The 13,491-nt window shown below is 48.6% G+C and overlaps 1 protein-coding gene across 2 annotated transcripts in view; it reads right to left on the bottom strand.

Annotated features, from left to right (window-relative positions):
• LOC119962960 (LIM and calponin homology domains-containing protein 1-like) overlaps nucleotides 1-13,491 on the bottom strand; it is a 502,229-nt gene that overhangs the window by 301,497 nt on the left and 187,241 nt on the right. The window lies entirely within an intron of this gene.

A 13,491-nucleotide genomic window follows, 5' to 3' on the forward strand; every position in this document is an offset into this window, starting at 1 on the left:
TGGCGATGCTGGTGGTGTTGGCGTTGGCGGTGTTGGTGCTGGCCAGTAGTTGGATGACTCCGGGAGCGTGCCGAAATCTTCCTCGTCCTGTAGTGTGGGCAGGGGAAGGAGGGATGGATTTGGTGGGGCTAATGCTGGGAGCGCTGGGGGAGGGGAGGGTGGCGTGTGGGTGGGGAAGTGTGTGGGAGTGGAACCTGAGGGAACCAGGTCCCTGAGTGAGACCGTATCCTGGCGGCCGGCGGGGAACTCCACATAGGCATACTGGGGGTTGGCGTGGAGCAGGCGTACCCTGTCCACCAAGGGGTCCGCCTTGTGGAGTCGGACATGCTTATGTAGAAGAACCGGTCCTGGAGCTGCGAGCCAAGTCGGGAGCGACACCCCGGATGTGGACTTCCTAGGGAAGGTAAAAACATGTTCATGGGGTGTGTTATTTGTGACGGTGCACAGTAGAGACCGGATGGAGTGCAGTGCATCAGGGAGGACCTGCTGCCAGCGAGTGGCTGGGAGGTTTCTGCACCGTAGGGCCAGCTGGACGGCCCTCTAAACCGTCCCGTTCTCCCTCTCTACCTGCCCGTTTCCCCGGGGATTATAGCTGGTCATCCTGCTGGAGGCGATACCCCTGCTGAGCAGGAACTGATGCAGCTCATCGCTAATGAATGAGGATCCCCTGTCGCTGTGGATGTAGTCGGGGAAACCAAACAGAGCGAAGATGGAGTTGAGGGCCTTGATGACGGTGGCGGACGTCATATCGGGGCAATGGGATGGCGAAGTGGAACCTGGAGAATTCTTCGACCACACTGAGGATATATGTGTTGCGGTCGGTGGAGGGGAGGGGCCCTTTGAAATCCATGCTGAGGCATGGATTTTCATGAATTGTTGTATAAGAAAGCAAGGGCGAGCATACCTACGAATGAGGTGAACTCGGGGTATTTTCAGTTGCACAGGGGAACGAGGCAGGGGTGTCCCATATCCCCTCCTTTTATTTGCGTTGAAGAGAGTGCCCTTGATCATTGTGTTGAGGAGCTTGGATAAGTAGAGGGGGATATTAGGGGGGGGGGGGTGAGGGGGGGGGGGGGGGGGGTGTAGAAGGTGGAGCACCAGGTTATGCTGATGATCTTTTGTTTATATTTCCAACCCAGTTCTCACTTTAGGTATCTGGGGATGCAGGTGGCTCGGGATTGGGCCTGGCTCCAAAAGTTTAATCTTACAAGCCTGGGGGATAGGGTCAAGGCTGATTTGTTGTGGTGGGACAGCCTCCTCCTATCATTGGCGGGCTTGGTGCAGGAGGTAATGATGAATGTTTTGCCATGGTTTTTGCTTTTATTCCAGTGTTTACCGGTCTACTTCTGAATTCTTTTTTTATGGGAGTGGAACGGTTGATTTTGTCGTTTGTCCGGGCAGGGGAGGTAGCGAGGATTCAGAAGACGGGGCTTCATAGAGGTTGATAGTCAGTGGGTTTGGCTCGGTCAAACTGGATATATTATCATTGGGCGGTGAACGCCGAGAAGGTGCAGCGCTGGGGGAGGAAGCTGGAGGCAATATGGGTGAGGTTGGAGGCAGGCTCTTGTTGGGGATCCGAGCAATGCCAACAGCGCCACTTCCATTTGCCCTGATGAAATATTCAGGTCGTCCGGTGGTGGTGGCCAAGCTGAAGATATGGAGGAGGCAATTTCGGCTGCATTTTAAGTTAGGGATTGGGTCAATGCTGATGCCGATTCGAGAGTGAGCCGTCGAGATTGGATGCTAGGTTCTGGGGATGGGATAAATGGGGGGATGGTGGAAATGAAGGGTTAATTCTTGGAAGGATGGTTTGCGAGCTTGGAGGAGTTGACAGAGAAGTCTGGGAATCCACGGGGGAGGCCTTTAGGTGCACGCAGGTGCAGGATTTTGCAAGGAAGGTTTTTTCCAATGTTTCCAGTGACACCACCCTCCTCGTTGTTGGAGGGGGTGCTGTCGGTGATAGGGTTGGACGGAGATCATCTCGGCGATTTATGGGAAGATTCTGGAGGGGGAATTGGCATTGTTTGAGTGGGTTAAGGTAAAGTGGGAGGAGGAGTTGGAAGTGGCGCTGGAGGAGGGGTTATGATGTGAATTGTTGCAGAGGGTGACTGTCTCGACTTTGTGTGTGAGACTGGGGCTAATAGTTAAAAGTGGTGCACAGGGCACATCTGACCAGGCCAAGGATGAGCCAGTAGTTTGAGGGAGTGAAGGACACTTGTGAGCGGTGTGGGAGAGATCTTGCCAGAAGTTGGAGAAATTTTGGAGATCTTTTTTGAAGGTCTTATTTCAGCATCATGACGGCGATCTTGCACTTGGAATTGGAGCCTAGTCCCCTGGGGCCCATACAATTAAAGGTGGTGCACAGGGTGGACCTGACGAGGTCAAAGTTGTTTGACGGGGTGGAGGATACTTGGGAGCAATGTGGCAGAAGTCCAGCCAACCACTTTCTGATCCGACCCGAAGTTGTTGAAATTTTGTAGTCTTTTTTTCAGCAATATGTGGGCAATCTTGCACTTGGACTTGGAGCCCAGTCCCATGGGAGTGATATTTGTGGTGTTGCACCTGCTGGAGCTGCAGACGGGGTGGGGACAGATGTTTTAACCTTCGCCTCGCTGATTGCTTGCAGTAAGATCCCATTGGGGTGGAGGTCAACATCCCCCACCCCCCTGTGCCTCAGTGTGGCTGGGGATTTGATGGAGTTCCTGTACCTTGAGAAGGTGAACTTCACCTTTTGGAGGGGGTTAAACGGTTCCGTAAGAGATGGGGTCTTTTTATTCTTCACTTTAAAGAATTGGTTACCGTCAACTGGTAAGTAGGAGGAATGGTTCAGGAGGGAAGTTGGGATGGGTGGGAGTTTTCTTTGTGTTAAATGCGAGTTGGTTGGTAGAGGGGGAGGTTCTTTTGTTTTTTATTCATTGTGGGGAATGGGGGCGGACACCTGCTCCCGGTGGCCGTCAAGGTGGCGGTCACCCTGAACCTTTATTTGACAGGGTCCTTCCAGGCACCGAGAGGGATTTGTCCTGGATCTCACAGAGCTCAGTGCACAGGTGCATCCCCCAGTTGGTACAATACATCCATTTACATGTGGACCAAGCCGACCAGGATGCCTGGGCAGCAGGGTTCACCACCATCACCGAGATGCCCCGGATCCAGGGGGTGATTAACGGGATGCATGTCTTCCTACGAGCACCTGCAGTTGACAGGACACTCTACACAAACTGAAAGGGGTTGCAGTCGATGAACGTGCAGCTGTTGTGTAACCATTCCTGCTCGTCTGCGGCCGATGCCCAGGCTGTGTGCACGACACCTTCATCCTGGCACACTCCACGATTCCTGCCCACCAGATGTGCCAGGGACAGGAATGGGAGGGCGGAGTCTGAGGTGCTCAGGTGTTCCAGTGGGAGTCGCCGGCACAGGCCCCATCACTTCCTACTCCATCCTGGTGCACAATGGCCCCCGAGATATTCCCTGAGGCTCCCCCGCCATCTGCTGCTGTCAGTCCTGAAGGTCTGCTGCCGTCTCAACCAGGGTCTGCATTCCCGCAGCCATGGAGCACAGGGAGTGGACCATCTTTGCTTGGGACTACGCCACATCATGCTGTGACTGTGCCACCACCTTCTGGGTCTGTACCACATGAGAATGTCGCTTTAAAACATGTTTGGCTGCTCATGTTACTGCAGTGATATCAGAGTGTGGGTGGAGCTGAGCTCTGGTTCTGCTTTTAGTTTCATTTTGAGAAAAATCTTGTGTGTGTCAGGTTTTCAAGAGAGCTGCAGCTGAAGTTAAACAAGGAGCTGTCCTGTTGATCTCTGCCATCCAAAGACTATCTCTGGATCATTTAGTGAATTCAGAATTATAAATATTCACCTATTTAAAGGTTTGTTGGATGTTAAAAGGACAGCTTAAAGGATTACTTAGTGTTGTATTCTTTGGGGGTTATCTTTGAATTAATGGTTGCGCAGATATTCACTGTTTGTTTAAAAAAGGTTAACTTGAGTTCATAGAATAAACATTGTTTTGTTTTAAAAAATACTGGTCCATTTCTGTTGTACCACACCTGTAGAGTGGGCCGTGTGCGCCCCACACCACAATCTATTACAAGTTGTGGGTCAGGTGAACTCCATGACACACTTTGGGATTCACTAAACCCTGACCCGTAACACCAGTGAGTGAGCCATCTCCCACCACAGCGTCTGTGCCACATCGGCCAACACCTGAGCAATGCCGTTGACGCTCTCAGCCATGGCCACTCTCAAGAGCGCCGCTGCAAAGTCAAGGTGGCTCTGGCACATGGCTGCCTGTGAAAGGGAACAGAAAAAGAGTAGGTGGGGAGAGTGGGAGGGGGGTGAGAGTGGGGGTGGGAGGAGAGAGTGGGGGAGGGGAGAGTGGGGGAGAATGGGGGGGAGAATGGGGGGCAGGAGAGTAGTGGCGAGAGTGGGGGGGGAAGAAAGAGTAGGTGGGGAGAGTGGGAGAGGGTTGAGAGTGGGGGCGGGAGGAGAGAGTGGGGGAGGGGAGAGTGGGTGGGAGAGGGGAGAGAGTGGGAGAGGGGGAGTGGGTGGGGAGAGTGGGGGAGGAGAGTGGGGGGGAGTGTGGGGGAGAGTGGGGGGCAGGAGAGCAGTGGGGAGAGTAGGGGGGGATGAGGGGGGACAGGCCGGGGGAGGGGGGTTAGTGAGGGGGGAGTGGGGGGGGGGCAGGGATCCCAGGCCAAGGTACTGGGTCGCCCACCTCTCTTGCAGGGCATCTAGCAGGGTCTCGACCTCAGCATCAGTGTAACGGCCAACAAACTGCAGCTACATACACACACTTCACTCCCCACACACACCATCCCAAGATGGCAGTGAGGAGAGCCCGCAGTGCTAACCACTGTGCTACCGTGCTGCCCTATGGTACACCTACCTAGACCCATGCCCCATCCTATTCCCCCATAACCCAATAACCCCACCTAACACGTTGGACACTAAGGGGTAATTTAGCAATCCACCTAACCTGCACTTCTTTGAACTATGAGAGGAAACCGGAACACCATGAGGAAACCCACGCAGACACAGGGGAGAAAGTGCAAACTCCACACAGTCACCCAAGGCCGGAATTGAACCCAGATCCCTGGCGCTGTGAGACAGCAGTGCTAACCACTGTGCCACTGTGTCGCCCCAACGTTTCATCTCATGGGTAATCGAGAACTGGGGGCATTTATTAAAAATATGAAATCATCTATTGAAGATAGAAATGAGGAGGAATGTATTCTCTCAGAGTGTCATTCATGTGTGGAATTCTCTTCCCTAGCAAGCTGTGGAGGCTGAATTACTGAGTATAATCGAGGCTGAGTTGGACAGATTTTGATCTACAAGGGAGTCAAGGGCAATGGGGCAGGCATGAGAGTGGAGTTAAGGCAACAATCAGAAATACCATGATCTTATTGGCAGAGAAGGCTCAAGGTGTTGAATTGCCTACTCTGCCTCCTATTTCTTCTGTTCTTGTGTTAATGTTATCTCTCAAAATGTGCAGACTGTCCTGATGTAACCTTTTGAGCGATGCATTATGAATTCTGCTCCAAAATTGTGTTACTGATAAGTGTCTGTAGATATGTAACTTAATTTGACGGTCCTCTTCTTAATTAATCCTTTAGTGAATTGGTGCTTAAAGTTAGAAAATGTCAGCAATAAAAATTAATCACTTCTTCACTTTGACACTCAGGAGCTTAATTTCCTCTGTGTGCTAATTTTAGCACACTAGTTAATATAAATCCCTTATTTTAAACCAGAACTATTAACTTATTTCAAATAATGACTCTGGTATAATGCCATGGAGAAATTGGGGCAATAATCAACTGGTGCTATGAGCTCATTTGAGACCTGAAGGGGTGATCACCCCGGCTTAGTTGCCCCAGGCTCAGATTGGGGTCGATGATCAGGGTTAAAAGGCCAATGGTGGAACCAGTGAATATTTGATGGTGATATGAGAGCTAGAAACTCAAGGGACAATGGTTGCTTACAGATGGAGGAGGGTCCTCTAGAGGGAGGAATCGTGTTTCCTTTAAGCACACGAGGAAGCCAACAGGAAATCACCTTGTGTATTCCTTACCCTAGTCATATTGCTCACTGTAGTTGAAAATGGCAGTCTATTCCAAGCAACTGATGGGGGAAGTGCAAGGTTGTGAGGCGTGGAGGATGAGCAATCCTTAGAGAAATCATGACTACAAATAGTCAAAATGCTAAAAATAAAATGCAAAGTAAATTACACCCTTGAGTGGCCACATCGAGAAACCCACATTGGATATAACTATATGCAGAACAAAGCTCCTTGTGCACTATCCTCAAAAATATAGCAACTTTAAAGGAGCACCATGCATTGTACTGGTCCAGCATTTCATTTTCCAGTTCCTTAAGGCATTTCTGAATGAATACATCACTTTAATGCCAAATTATGGATGAATTTCGCTTGTGGATCTGTGCCCATTACTGACTGAGGCTTACACAAACTAATTTCAATTTCTAGGCCTTTGAACTGTTAGTCATTTATACTGGAAAGCCCAGCACCAAAGGCCAAAGAGCACTCACCTCAAGATGGATATTGTCATGTGAGAGTACCTTTAAGAAATGGACACTTAAGAAATGTACCTTTAAGAAATGAGTGTTTATCAGTGATGTCAGAGTGTGGGTGGAGCTGGGCTGTCTGTCAGCTTTTTACTTTTGTTTTAGGCTGTTTGCTGCAGGGTGTGTTTTAGTTTCATTTTCAGAGCTGGATAGCTGCAGTCAAAGCCAGAAGGTGTATGAATCTCTCTATGTAATCTAAAGACTGTAAATCGATTCTGATGATTTAAAACTACTAACAGTACAGTAGTCTCCCGTTATAACGCGGGTGTTGGGGTCCAAGACAGCCACCCGCGTTACATCCGAGCCGCGGATATCCACGATGTGAAATGTCCAATCAGCCGGCAGTGTCAATTTCAGCGGCCGGCTCACTTTGATCCGGAGAGGGAAGCTGACAGCACCCGGCTGTACAGATTAACATGGTGTTGGTGTGAACAGCATTTGTTATAGTTTCCAGGTGACAAGAAAAATGCTTTTGCTTCTGCCTCCACTTTATTGCAAGTTGCTCCCGTTTTCCAAATTGACGGTGGGAGCCAAGAATTAAAGGTAAGTTGGGAAAAGGTTTTACAAAGTCTACTTTAACGTCCAAAAGAAATTTAAAATACAGTATAGACATAGTTTAAAAGTGCAGTAAAATTAGATGAATAAAAATAGGAACTGCAGGGAAAGAGATTATAAAATATACAAAGTGTTTAAATATTTTATCACCTTATGTTGTACAATACAGACAGCAAGAATGCTCGCGCCTGTTTGGCCAAGGCAACTTGGGCTTCACGCCGACGCTCCCGGGGTGCAAGGACTCCACCTTGGCTCCGTGACACCACCCTCCCACCCCAGGCTACATCCACACATATCGGCAGCCTATTCCTCTGCGTTGCTGACGGTGCTAAGGATTCTGGTCTTGAGGAGCTAGATCGCTGCGCGGGACGATCCATGTGCGGGACGATCCAGGGGCTGCGTTTCCCATTCCCTCCTCCTCCCTTGCACTGCCCCACCGCCCGTCCCGGGTCAAGCTGGTGAATTGTTCCGGCAGAGGTGGCGAACTTCAGCGGCCGAGTAAGTTGGGGTCCATAAGTCCCCCCGCTGTATATCGTGAACCGCGGTATTGCGGAGCGCGGTATAACGGGGGACTACTGTAGTGACTTTAACCTGATGTGCTTCTGGTAAAAGGTGTTTTAAGTCGTATGGATGTTAAAAGGAAAGCTTAAAGGATTACTTAGTGTTGTATTCTTTGGGGGTTGTATTTGAATTAATGGTTGTTAAGATGTTCACTGTATGTTTTAAAAAGGTTAACTTGAGTTCATAGAATAAACATTGTTTTGCTTTAAAAAATACTTTTCCATTTCTGCTGTACCACACCTGTAGAGTGGGCCGTGTGCACCCCATACCACAACGACCAGCGACCCCAACCTGGATGCGGAAGAGGCCAACAAGGAGGCCCAACCCCAACCTCACCTGGAGCTCGACCCGGCTCCTAAAGCTCCTGACCCGACTCAGTGAGAGACTGTTGTTTGCTCTGTTTCACAGGGATATGGCTCACTCCTGCCTCACCGGACTGTGCCATAAAACCAAAGAGCTACTCAATTCACCAGATAGACTGCATGGTCTGACAACTTAACAGCTTAAACAACTTAATAGGCTACAGTGCAAAGCCGAGTAGAATTTCTGGCAACAGAGCACCCGCTGATGAACTCAATGCATTCTATGCTTGTTTTGAACAGGAAGCCAACGAACCGCTGACAACTGTCCCAACTGCCTCGAACACACCCATACCTACCGTTACAGCCTCAGAACTTAGATCGGCCTTCTCGAAAGTGAACCCATGCAAAGCAACGGCTCCTGACGGAGTCTTCGGTTGTGCACTCAGTTCCTGTGCAGACCATCTGGCGGTTCTTTTTACGGATATCTTCAGCTTCTCTCTTCTCCATTCCGAGGTTCGCACCTAATTCAAGAAGACCACCATCAAAGAAGAACCAGGCAACATGCCTCAACAACTGCCAACTGATGTCCCTAACATCTATGGTTATGAAGTGCTTCGAGAGGTCAGTCATGAGACACATCAACTCCATCCTTCCAGATTGCCTTGATCCATTGCAATTCGCCTACCATCACAATCAGTCCACAGCAGATGCTATCTCCTTGTCCCTATACTCATCGCTGGAGCATCTCAACAACAAGGACGCCTACGTCAGACTCCTGGTCATTGACTACAGCTCCGCCTTCAACACCATAATCCCAGCCAAGCTCATATTCGAACTCCAAAACCTAGGACTGGGCTCCTCACTCTGCAACTGGATCCTCGACTTCCGGACCCATAGACCACGATCAGTCAGGATAAACAACACCTCCTCCACAATAATCCTCAATACCAGGCCCCGCAAAGCTATGTACTTAGCTCCCAACTATACTCCTTATACACACACGGCTGTGTGGCAACATTCGGCTCCAACTCCATCTACAAATTTCCTGATGACATGACCATAGTGGGCTGGATCTCAAACAACAATGAGTCAAAATACAGGAGGAAGATAGATAGACAATCTTTCCCTCAATGTCAGCAAAACTGAGGAGCTGGTCATCGACTTCAGGAAGCAAAGTGCCCTCCACGCCCTTGTCTGCGTCAATGGTGCCGTGATGGAGGTGGTTGACAGCTTCAAATTGCTGGATGTACGCATCACCAACAATCTGTCTTCGTCCACCCACGTTGACGTTACATAGAAAATAGAAAAATACAGCACAGAACAGGCCCCGACCAAGAAAGCACAACAACACCTATACTTTCTCAAGAAATTAAGGAAATTCGGCATGTCCACAATGACTCATACCAATTTTTACAGATGCACCGTAGAAAGCATCCTAGGCTAGAATCTCCACCTCGCCACACCACTTTTCATTCTCGACCCACCGGCGGGATTCTCCGTTTAGCTGGCCGGTCAATGGGTTTCCAATTGTGGGGCAGCCCCACGTCGTCAGGAAAGCCCCGTGCGCCAGCAAAACGAAGAATCTCGGCGGCGGTGAATCCCGCCCCCTATGTGGCTGCATAACAGCCTGGTATGGAAACTATTCAGCCTAAGACTGTAAAACACTACAGTCATGAACACAGCCCAGTCCATCACGCGGACCTGCCTCCCATTCATTGACTCTGACTACACTTCCCGCTGCCTTGAGAAAGCGGGCAGCATAATCAAAGACCCCTCCTACCCGGGTTATTCTCTCTTCCAATCGCTTCCATTGGGCCGAAGATAAAAAAGTTTGAGAACACACACCAACAGATTAAAATACAACTTCTTCCCCGCTGTTGCCAGACTCCTGAATGGCCCTCTTATGGACTGAACTGATCTTTCCACGCATCTTCCTGACAGTTGTAGCACTATATTCTGTATGCTTTAACCAATGTCTATGTCAATGTATTTACATCGTACATCGATCATAGGCCCTATGTTTTTCATGTATGGAGGGATCTGCCTGGACTGTACGCAGAACAATACTTTTCACTGTACCTTGGTGCACGTGACAATAAATCTAAATCTAAAACCTAGGTTAAGATGCATACAGACAGTAAGACTGTTAGAGCACTGATTAGGGGGTTGAAGAAGTGAAGTAATCATTGATTTTGCAAGTGAATTGTTCTGCTAATAGATTTAAGAACCATTTACTTGTTTACAGATATCTAGCTGATGGAATATTTTTATGTTTAAAGGAATGATGGGGTGCAGATAATTTATGAGGGGTATTGTGTTTGGCCCTGGCTAAACAAATCAAGGGACATATTGTGGGAGGAGACTGAAGAATGCCTTATGCTCTGGGTAAAGATTATGAAATTAAGAGAAGTGCCAGGTCTGTCTGAAGGATTTCTTCCTAGGATTTTAATCTGAACCGGAATGTTTCTGTTTTGGTCCTTTAAGGTTCTCTCTTCAAAGATCCTGTACAGAGAAAAGCAAGTAAAGAACCTGTGGTTGTTCATTTTATTTCTGAGTACTATTTTAAGGGGTATCACGGTGGCGCAGTGCTTAGCGCTGCTGTCTCACAATGCCGAGAACTCGGGTTCGATGCCGGCTCTGAGTCACTGTCCGTGTGGAGTTTGCACATTCTCCCCATGTCTGCGTGGGTCTCACCCCCACAACCCAAAGATGTGTAGGGTAGGTGGATTGGCTACGCTAAATTGCCCCTTAAATGGAAAAAAAAAGAATTGGCTACTTTAAATTTTAAAAAAATGAGTAGTGTGTTAACCATATTGGTTTGCTTAATTAGATTATAGTGGCAAGTTTAGGATTTAAGTTAAGGTTTTCTCTTTTACTTAAGAACTGTTGTGACTGATCACTGTAAAGGGGTTCCTTTGTTGCTAATATGGTGAATTCTGTGTTTAAATTGCAGTCGTGTAACACACGGTAGCACAGTGCCAGGGTCACAGGTTTGATTCCCAGCTTGGGTCACTGTCTGTGCGGAGTCTGCACCTTCTCCCCGTGTCTGCGTGTGTTTCCTCCAGGTGCTCCGGTTTCGTTCCACAAAAGACGTGATGTTAGGTAAATTGAACATTCTGAATTTTCCTTTGTGTAGCCGAACAAGTGCTGGAGTGTGACGACTGGGGGATTTTCACAGTAACTTCATTGCAGCATTAATGTAAGCCTACTTGTGACAATAATAAAGATTATTATTATTGTTTTTACATTATTGTTTTTATTGTTTGGTGGGCAGCACGGTAGCATTGTGGTTAGCACAATTGCTTCACAGCTCCAGGGTCGCAGGTTCGATTTCCAGCTTGGGTCACTGTCTGTGCAGAGTCTGCACGTTCTCCCCGTGTCTGCATGGGTTTCCTCCGGGTGCTCCGGTTTCCTCCCACAGTCCAAAGATGTGCAGGTTAGGTGGACTGGCCTTGCTAAATTGCCCTTCGTGTCCAAAATTGCCCTTAGTGTTGGGTGGGGTTACTGGGTTATGGGAATAGGGTGGAGATCTGGACCTGGGTAGGGTGCTCTTTCCAAGAGCTGGTGCAGACTCGATGGGCCGAATGGCCTCCTTCTGCACTGTAAATTCTATGAGATTCGGCATGAAGATACCTATTGGTCAGTGTTATCACTCCTATGGTGCAGTAACATTTCCTCACAGTTTTACAAATCGCAAATAGTTGGTTTCTTGTCCAGGATCCTAACAGAACCAACAAGTCTCATGCTATGTTGTTTGCATGGACTTCAGTAAAGCCTTTGACAAGATGCCTCATGGCAGACTGGTACAAAAGGTGAAGTCACACAGGATCAGAGGTGAGGTGGTAAGATGGATACAGAACTGTCTTGGTCACAGAAGGCAAAGGGTAGCAGTGAAAGGGTGTTTTTCTGAATGGAAGGTTGTGACTGGTGGTGTTCCACAGGGATCTGTGCTGGGGCCTTTGTTGTTTGTAGTGTACATAAATGATTTGGAGGAAGATGTAGCCGGTCTAATTAATAAATTCGCGGATGACTCCAAGGTTGGTGGAGTGACAAATAGTGTTGAGAAATGAAAAATGAAATGAAAATCGCTTATTGTCACAAGTAGGCTTCAAATGAAGTTACTGTGAAAAGCCCCTAGTCGCCACATTCCGGTGCCTGTTCAGGGAGGCTGGTCCGGGAATTGAACCGTGCAGCTGGCCTGCCTTGGTCTGCTTTAAAAGCCAGCTCTTTAGCCCTGTGCTAATTGTCAGAAGATACAGCAGTATATAGATAGGTTGGAGACTTGGGCAGAGAAATGGCAAATGGATTTTAATCAGGACAAATGTGAGATAATGCATTTTGGTAGGTCTAATATAAAAGGGAAATATTCCATAAATGGCAAAACTCTTAGGAATATAGAAAGTCAGAGAGATCTGGAAGTGCAGGTCCACAGAGCCACAGATCTTTGAAGGTGACAACAGAATTGGACAAGGTAGTCAAGAAAGCATACGGTGAACTGTGCCGTCGGGTACTTGAGCAATCGGAGGAGAATCGCGGAGGCCCCGCTAATGGCATGCAAATGGTGTCTACTGTATGTGCATTCCGGAACACATTGACACCACTGTCGAGGTGATGGAGAATCACGATTTGGCATCAAGCCAGCGGCTGTCGCGATTTTGGTGTTGGAACCGATTCTCCGCCCAGTCGCCTTTCCCGATTTCGGCTAACGGAGAATCCCGGCCAAGATGTATTCATGAACTGACAAACAGGAGAACACTTTAGAATTTAAGGTTTAGATGGTGCGTTGCAGAAATTTACTTCGATATAACAATGAATTGAATCTGGCTTCTACAAAAAGACAATGGTTGAAAGCACAGATTAGGTAATATTTCCGGCAGAAGCACAGATATTCTTTGTAATTGATGTTAAAAACTTCATGAAACCTGTCATTTCCTGTCAGTGTCTGCACAGTGTTCTACCTGCGTCTGCATCACATGGTATTTTAGGACATGTGCCAAATCTGACTGATGACTCCAAGCTGAGTTCTTGAATTGGATTCAGAAGTGCTTGTTCCTTTAATGAGATGGCTGCAGATGTATGGGCGATGAGTCTGGATTACATAATTTCATCCCATTAGAGACACGACCCCTGACCTCACCTCGCATTCCCTCCCTGTTTGAACTTTGGTCCTTTGTTGCGGTGACTGATTGAGTCCCACAGCACAGTGCTGTCCAGAGAGACACTGGTGTGTAGCACTTGGGGGAGGGGGGGGGGGGGGGGGGGGAGGAAATGCCTCTGCTCCCAACACCAGATGCTGTACTGATCCACGCTGGTGACATCGGAGGGTCAATTGGTCTAGCAGCGTGGGGGGGAGGGGTAAGGGGCGAGGGAGGGTACTGATGACAGCGCAGGCTGGGGGAGAGGGGGGATGGTGTTCCCCCCCAATACCCCTGTGGGGGGAGTCACCCCAAAGCTTGTGAGGGTGGTCCTCCATGCCTGTG

Source organism: Scyliorhinus canicula, chromosome 3 (genome assembly GCF_902713615.1).
Source record: "Scyliorhinus canicula chromosome 3, sScyCan1.1, whole genome shotgun sequence".
Taxonomy (NCBI): Eukaryota; Metazoa; Chordata; class Chondrichthyes; order Carcharhiniformes; family Scyliorhinidae; genus Scyliorhinus; species Scyliorhinus canicula.